General features: G+C 33.9%; 1 long non-coding RNA gene across 1 annotated transcript in view; it reads right to left on the bottom strand.

The window, feature by feature from the left end:
• Positions 1 to 722: 722 nt before the first annotated feature.
• Positions 723 to 9,494, bottom strand: part of LOC134733751 (uncharacterized) — a 62,812-nt gene continuing 54,040 nt past the window's right edge. The window contains exon 6 of the long non-coding RNA XR_010117362.1: positions 723 to 818. This is a non-coding gene — a long non-coding RNA (uncharacterized lncRNA). The remainder of the gene's footprint in view (positions 819 to 9,494) is intronic.

Here is a 9,494-nt window from a genome sequence, read left to right as displayed (position 1 = left end):
AGTCTGGGCAACAGAGCAAGACTCTGTTCAAAGAAAAAAATAGTTTTCAATCTGAATTCTGGAAGAAAATTCCATCTGCTAAGCTGAAAGAAAACATCTATCTATTGAATCATTTAGGAAAACTACTATCATTCTTTAATTTTATATGTAGCATTTTGAACTATTCTAAAGGTGCTTATAATCAGAAATTGTTAAGGAATTCTTACCTTTCCTCTATAAAATATTTTTAGTTGTTGGTTGGTTTTACTTTAATAGTTCCCATTCTCCTAAATCACCACCTAAATCAGATTTCATTGTAGATGAGAGCACTTAGAAAAGAACAGAATTTAAAAATCTATGGTTTTTAGTGCATATGCTAAAAAACAAAATGTTTTATATGGTTATAGAATGAACTTTCATTTTTGAGTCTAGATTACGGGTTATAAGATAATTGCAATGGTTGTGTAAAATGTGCATATAAATGCACTGCCAGCTTTCAGAAAGATGTACATTATACCTCATCTAGAGAGTAGACAGTGACCATTTAAGGTCCAAGAGTAAAATACTCTTCTATTATATTCTTAACTCTGGATCCTAAAAATTAGAAAACAGAAATATCAAGAACATAAAAAGGACACATTCTCTGAGACTATAAGTAATTCACACAAAATAAATAAGATCATTTGGCACCTAGAAAACATTCTAGAAGCAATTAAGAGACAGTCCATTGAAAAGGTACTCACTGTGAAATTGGATGCTGACATTGTAAAGATGTTCAGAAGGTATTGCAGTGAGGTAGAAAACTGAAATAAGAGTTGAATTTTGGGCCAATGCAGGCACTACAAAAAGGAAAGTTAGAGGACAATATTTTATCAGTTTCTTAAGCCATGTCCAGTGAATAACATAGTCTAATTTTCTTTTTTAAAAATCCAAATTATGTAATCAAAAAAAATCTAGAAAACAGAATGAGACTTTACCAGGCTAATATTCATTGGTCAAAGTCATTTCCAAAGAACATTTTTTCTTTTTGCTCTAAGCCTGATTTTCACGCTATATTTGCTTATGCCATTTAGTTTCCTAAGTGGATACAGCCACAGAGAAACCTCAAATACAGTGAGCCAAAAATATCTCCCATTGTAAAGCAATATTAACTTTCCAAATTTCAAAACAATCTCTTGATAGTTTGCTTAGCATTAATAAACCTCTCAGAGATTGATTAAACAGAACATGTGAAAAGGGCCTTAGTAGTAACCATGACAACATACAGTAATCAAGAAGCACCACCTACATCTCCACAAACACACTCACACAATCATGCACACAAACATATACAAAGACCATCCTCAAATCTATGATGACCTCAGGAGATCTTCATATCTGGCCAAATTAAGCTTCATAAACAAAGAAGAGATAAGATCCTTTTCAGAGAAGCAAATGCTGAGGGAATTCATTACCACCAGACCTGCCTTAAAAGAGCTCCTCAAGGGAGCATCAAATATGCAAAGGAAAAATCATTACCAACCACTACAGAAACAAACTGAAGTACACAGACCAGTGACATTATGAAGCATACACATAAACAAGTTTGCAAAATAACCAGCTAGCACCAAAATGACAGGATCAAATCCATACATAATAATACTAAACTTAAATGTAAATAGGTTAAATGCCCCCAATTAAAAGACACAGAGTAGAAAGCTGGATAAAGAACCAGGACCCATTGGTATGCTGTCGTCAAGAGACCCATCTCACATGTAAAGACATATACGCTCAAAATAAAGGAATGGAGGAAAATTTACCAAGAAAATGGAAAACAGAAAAAAGCAAGGGTTGCAATCCTAGTTTCTGACAAAACAGACTTTAAACGAACAAAGATCAAAAGAGACAAAGAAGGGCATTACATAATGGTAAAGAGTTTCATTCAACAAGAAGAGCTAACTATCCTAAATACATATGCACCCAATACAAGAGCACCCAGATTCATAAAGCAAGTTCTTAGAGACCTTCAAAGAGACTTAAACACCCACATAATAATAGTGAGAGACTTTACTATCCCACTGAAAATATTACACAGATCAATAAGACAGAAAATTAACAAAGATATTCAGGACCTCAATTCAGCTCTGAATCAAAGGAACCTGATAGGTATCTACAGAACTCTGTACCCCAAAACAACAGAATATACTTCTTTCCATTGCCACATGTCACTTACTCTAAAATTGATCACATAATCATAGGTAAAACACTCCTCAGCAAATGCAAAAGAACTGAAATCATAACAGTCTCTTGGACCATGGTGCAATCCAATCAAATTAGAACTTAGGACTAAAAACTTCACTCAAAACCATACAAATTACTTGGAAATTGAGTAACCTGCTCCCGAAGTTCCTTTGAATGAAATTAAGGCAGAAATCCAGAAGTTCTTTGAAACTAATGAGAACAAAGTTACCACATACCAGAATCTCTGGGACACAGCTAAGGCAGTGTGAAGACGGCAGTTAATAGCACTAAATGCCCACATCAAAAAATTAGAAAGATGTCAAATTAACCTAACCTCACAATGGAAAGAATTAGAGATGGAAGAACAAATCAAACCCAAAGCTAGAAGAAGATGAGAAATAACAAAACTCAGAGCTGAAGTAAAGGAAATTGAGATGTGAAAAATTATTTAAAAGATCAAAAAACCTGGCAGGTGTTTTTTTGAAAAAATTAATAAAATAGGCTGCTAGGTAGGCTAATAAAGAAGAAAGGGGAATATGCAAATAAACACACTTAGAAATAACAAAAGGAATGTTACTACTGACCCCCACAGAAATAAAAGCAACCATCAGAAACTGCTATGAACATCCCTATGTAAACAAACTAGAAAACCTAGAAGAGACAGAAAAATTCCGGGACACAAACACCCTCCCAAGACTGAGCCAGGAAGAAATTGAATCTATGAACAGATCAATAACAAGTTCTGAAATTGAGGCAGTAATAAATAGCCTACCAACCAAAGAAGAAAAAAAAAAAGCACACACCAGACATATTCACAGATGAATTCTACCAGATGTACAAAGAGCGGTACAATTCCTACTGAAACTATTCCAAAAATTTAAAAATGAAGGACTCCTCGTTAACCCATTCTATGAGGCAAGCATCATCCTAATACCAAAACCTGTCAGAGACACAACAAAAAAAGAAAACTCCAGGGCAATATCCTTGATGAACATCAATGCAAAAATCCTCAACAAAATACTGGAAAACCAAATCCAGCAGCACATCAAAAAGCTTATCCACCACAGTCAAGTAGGCTTCATCCCCAGGATACAAGATTGCTTTAACATACACAAATCAATAAACGTGATTCATCACATAAACAGAACTAAAGACAAAAACCACATGATTATCTCAATAGATGCCGAAACAGCTTTCAATAAAATTCAACATCCCTTCATGTAAAAACTCCTGAAAAACTAGGTATTGAAGGAATATACCTCAAAATAATAAGAGCCATATATGACAAACGCACAGCCAACATCATACTGAATGGGCAAAAGCTGAAAGCATTCCCCTTGAATACTAGCACAAGACAAGGATGCCCTCTCTCACCACTCCTATTCAACATAGTGTTGGGAGTTCTGGCCAGGTCAATCGGGAAAGAGATAGAAATAAAGGGCATTCAAATAAAAAGACAGGAAATCAAACTATCCCTGTTTGCTTATGATATGATCCTATATCTAGAAAACCCCAGTGTCTCCCCACAAAAGCTTTTTAAGCTGACAAGAAACTTCAGCAAAGTCTCAGGATACAAAATCAATGTGCAAAAATTGCTGGCATTCTTATACACTAACAACAGTGAAGCTGAGAGCTTGAATAATTAAACTCCCATTCACAACTGCCACAAAAAGAATAAAATACCTAGGAATACAGGTAACAAAAGAGGTGAAAGATCTCTACAAGGAGAACTACAAACATTGCTCAAAGAAATCAAAGATGACACAAACAAATAAAAACATTTTATGCTCATGGATAGGAAGAATTAATACCACAAAAATAGTCATACTGCCCACAGCAATTTATAGATTCAATGCTATTCCCATTACACTACCATTAAACTATTCCTATTAAACTATTTTCCAATTAAGCTACCATTAAACTGTTTCCATTAAACTACCATTGACATTCTTCATAGAACTAGAGAAAACTATTTTAAAATTCATATGACACCAAAAAAGAGCCCAAATAGCCAAGGCAATCCTAAGCAAAAAGAACAGGACAAAAAACCAAACACCACATGTTCTCACTCATAGGCAGGAATTGAACAATGAGAACACATGGACACAGGAAGGGGAACATCACACACTAGGGACTGTTGTGGAGTGGGGGGAGGGGGGAGGGGTAGCATTGGGAGATATATCTAATGTTAAATGACGAGTTGATGGGTGCAGCACACCAACATGGCATATGTATACATATGTAACAAACCTGCACGTTGTACACATGTACCCTAAAACTTAAAGTATAATAATAATAAAAAAAAAAAGAACAAAGCTGGAGGCATCATGCTACCTGACTTCAAACTATACTACAGGCTACAGCAACCAAAACAGCATAGTACTGATACAAGAACAAACACATAGACCAATGCAAGAGAATAGAGAACCCAGAAATTAGACTGCACAGCTACAACCATCTGATCTTTGACAAACCTGACAAAAACAAGCAATGGAGAAAGGATTAACTATTCAATAAATGGTGCTAGGAGAACTGGCTAGCCAAATGCTGAAAACTGAAACTGGACCCCTTCCTTATACCATATACAAAAATTAACTCAAGATGGATTAAAGACTTAAATGTAAAACTGAAAACTATAAGAACTCTAGATGACAACCTAGGCAATACCATTCAGGACATAGGCACTGGCAAAGATTTCATGACAAAGATGCCATAAGCAATTGTAACAAAAATAAAAACTGACAAACGGGATTTAATTAAACTAAAGAGTTTCTGCACAGCAAAAGAAACTATCAACAGAATAAACATACAATCTACAGAATGGGAGAAATTTTTTGCAAACTATGCATCTGACTAAAGTCTAATATCCAGCATCAATAAGGAATATAAACAAATTTACAAGAAAAAAAACATGATCAAAAAGTGGGCAAAAGACATGAACAGACACTTCTCAAAAGAAGACATACATGTGGCCAAAAATCACATGAAGAAAAGCTCAACATCACCCATTATTAGAGAAATGCAAATCAAAACCACAATGAGATACCATCTCACACCAGTCAGAATGGTTATTATTAAAAAGTCAAAAGACTAACAGATGCTGGTGAGGTCGTGAATAAAAAGGAATGCTTATGCACTGTTGGGGGAGGTGTAAATTAGTTCAATCATTGTGGAAGACAGTGTGGCAAATCCTCAAGGACCTAAAGACAGAAATACCATTCAACCTAGTAAGCCCATTACTGGGTATATACCCAAAGGAATATAAATCATTCTGTTATAAAGACACATGCACATGTATGTTTATGACAACACTATTCACAATAGCAAAGACATGGAATCAACCCAAATGCCCCCCAATTATAGACTGGATAAAAAAAGTGTGGTACATATATACACCAGGAATACTATGCAGCCATAAAAAAATAAGATTATGTCCTTTGCAGGGACATAAATAAAGCTGGAGGCCATTATCCCTAGCAAACTAACACAGGAAAAGAAAACCAAATACTGCATGTTCTCAATTATAAATGGGAGCTCAGTGATGAGAAAATATGGACACACAGAGGGAAGCAACACACACTGGGGCCTATAGAAGGGTGGAAGCCAGGAGGAGGAAGAGAATCAGGAAAAACAACTATGGGTACTAGGCTTAATACATGGCTGATGAAATAATCTGTATAACAAGCCCCCAGGATGCACCTTTACCTAGGTAACAAACCTGCACATCCTGCACATGTACCTCTGAACTTAAAAGTTTTTTAAAAAAGATCCATACCAAGACCAATATCAAGGAACTTTTTCCCTATGTTTTCATGTAGCAGTTTTACAGATTAAGGTCTTATGTTTAAATCTTTAATCTATTTTGAGTTATTTTTGGGTATAGTGTAAAATAAAGGTCCAAATTCATTCTTTTGCATATGATATGCAGTTTTCCCAACACCATTTATTAAAGGAACTATCCTTTCCACATTGTGTATCCTTGTTGCCCTTGTCAAAGATTAGCTGATTGTATATGCATGGGTATATTTCTGGGCTGTTGATTCTATTGCATTGGTTTATCTGTCTTTTTTTTATGCCAGTACCATACTGTTTCAACTACTGTAGCTTTGTAATATCATTTGAAGTCAGGAAGTGTGATGCCTCCATCTTTGTTCTTTGCTCTTTGCTCTTTGCTCAAGATTGCCTTGACAATCTGAGGTCTTTTGTGACTCCATATGAAACCCATGAGATTCTGACACAGGTAGCATGATGGTTAATACTGTCAACTTGATTGGATTGAAGGATATAAAGTATTGATCCTGGGTGTGTCTGTGAGGGTGTTACCAAAAGAGATTAACATTTGTGTCAGTGGGCTGGAGAAGACAGATCCACTCTTAATCTGGTGGGCACAATCTAATCAGCTATGAGTGAATATAAAGCAGGCAGAAAAATATGAAAAGGAGAGACTGGCCTAGCCTCCCAGCCTACATCTTTCTTCTGTGCTGGATGCTTTCTGCCCTTGAAGGTTGGACTCCAAGTTCTTCAGTTTTGGGACTCAAACTGGCTCTTCTTGCTCCTCAGCCTGCAGACAGCCTACTGTGGGACCCCATGTTTGTGTAAGTTAATACTTAATAAACTCATATATATGTATATATAAAGTATATATACACACACACGTATATATATATAAAGTATATATACACACACACGTATATATATATAAAGTATATATACACACACACGTATATATATATTAAGTATATATACACACACACGTATATATATAAAGTATATATACACACACACGTATATATATATAAAGTATATATACACACACGTATATATATATTAAGTATATATACACACACACGTATATATATATATTAAGTATATATACACACACACGTATATATATTAAGTATATATACACACACATATATATTAAGTATATATACACACACACGTATATATATTAAGTATATATACACACACACGTATATATATTAAGTATATATACACACGTATATATATTAAGTATATATATACACACACGTATATATATTAAGTATATATATACACACACGTATATATATTAAGTATATATACACACACGTATATATATTAAGTATATATACACACACGTATATATATTAGGTATATACACACACGTATATATATTAGGTATATATATATATACACGTATATATATTAGGTATATATATATACACGTATATATATTAGGTATATATATATACACACACAGATGTATATATACATATAGGTATATATATATACAGATGTATATATACGTATGTGTATATATTAAGTATATACATATACTCCCATATATATACTGTCATACATATAGTCCCATATATATATATATATGCATACTTTGCAAAAAATTTCTCCCATTCTGTAGGTTGTCTGTTTACTCTGTTTACATATATATATATATATATATATACACACACGCATATATGAGATATATACCCTATTCTTTCTGTCCCTCTAAGAGAACCCTGGCAAATAAAGGCAGTCTGAGCAACACTCTTTGAAAATACTCCTATAATGAGTCCTACTCATCACAACACTTGGTGCAGTAGCAAGGTATGCAGCAGAGACCTACCAAATCACAATTCAGTTGAGGAAATTCCACATCCTTCACATCTATATCTGTGGACTCTATAGCTCTCTATTCAACTGAGCATTCCACATGACATAAAATTCAGTGAGAACATCAGCAGGGAGCCCCATAACCATTCTCTGTACTAACCTCAATTCCATTCTAATCTAGCCTAGAGGATAGTAGTCTAGACAAAAGTGTTCAGTGGGACTACCTTAAAAGAGAATGACTCAGTTTAGTCATGGTTTAAATTTCTACACACAGATCTTGAGTAGAAGGAATCCTTGACAGAAGCAATGGCAAATTTGGGTAAGGCATAGAATTTTTGCAATATCAAATTACTGAATTCAGGCATATTTCTCTATGGTCATTCCAGCCTTCCACAAGAATTAACCTGCCTCATTTTTATAATTGTAATGCATTAAGTTTGAAGCACAATATTTAAAGTTTCTGTGTAAAAATTTTACAGCAAAGGAAATTTTATGACAGAATTAGAAAAACATCCCCAATTACTTAATTTTAGAAGAGAAAGATTAAATTAGTACATCGAATTGAAAAACACTCTTTCAGCAGAAGTAATATTAAGAAATGAGAAGAATTTGGAATAAATGTATATGTCACTTATTATATGACAAGATCACATAAAAGTGATCATAAAATCTTGAGCTCCTGAAATATTCCTAATAATTTCAGCAGTTTTTACCCATAGTACATTTCACACCCTCACCACAATAGTGATCTGTTTGAAGTTTTACATTATCTACTGCTATATTTATACTATCCTTCAGCTGAATCAGAGTCAATATGAGAAGGTCAGGACAAAAATAAATACATAAATAAGACTAGAGGCATCTTGCCACATTTTTTCTTTGTATGGTTGATTATAACAAACAATATTTTTGAATTTTATGATGTAATAATAGTTCCCGTTAAAGGTATTTTATTCCATTTCTCCACACAAATCTCAGGCCCTTCACAATTCTTGACACACATAACTACCGTCATCATCACAATTGTCATATAAAAACTCATTATTTTCTTAGTTCTAAGATGCTTTTGATTATAAGACGCCTCATTGATTTCATAACAGCATGTGGCAGTGGATTAAGAAGGGGAGAAGACTTAAGGTACACATTTGATATGAAATATATTTTAATTTCAAATTAAATAACAGTTTATAAAAATGCCAAAGTCAAGCAAAAATGTTGTGTTCAATGTGACTGGTTAATCTAAAATCCTCAAAAATAATCTGACATTCTCGTTCATTCTTTTATTTGACAAATATTAATAGATCCCCTATTATATCACTATCCTAGGTGTTGGGAATATAGCATTAAAATAGAAAAGAATTTCAGCTCTCATGCAATTTTCATTATAGAGGAGAAATCAAATGATAAGCAAGATGAAAAGCAAAATACATAGTATAATGAACTATTGTTGGTGCTAAGAAAAAAATACAATAGAAAAGAGAATAGGAAATGTTGGAAGAGGGCATTAAACTTTTTAAAGAATAACTAAGAAGAGCTTCACTGAGAAAATGATAATTGAGTAACGACATAAAGAAAATCAAAGACCCAGCCTTAAGGATATCTGAGAGACCAACGTTCAATCAGAGAGAATTACAAATGCAACAATATTGCGATAGACGTGCTAAGAGGCCAGCATAACTAAATTAGATTGATTGAGGGGG

Source organism: Symphalangus syndactylus, chromosome 12 (genome assembly GCF_028878055.3).
Source record: "Symphalangus syndactylus isolate Jambi chromosome 12, NHGRI_mSymSyn1-v2.1_pri, whole genome shotgun sequence".
In the NCBI taxonomy this organism is placed as follows: Eukaryota; Metazoa; Chordata; class Mammalia; order Primates; family Hylobatidae; genus Symphalangus; species Symphalangus syndactylus.
The sequence above is the reverse complement of the archived record's forward strand: the minus strand, read 5'-3'. Positions and strand labels throughout refer to the sequence as shown.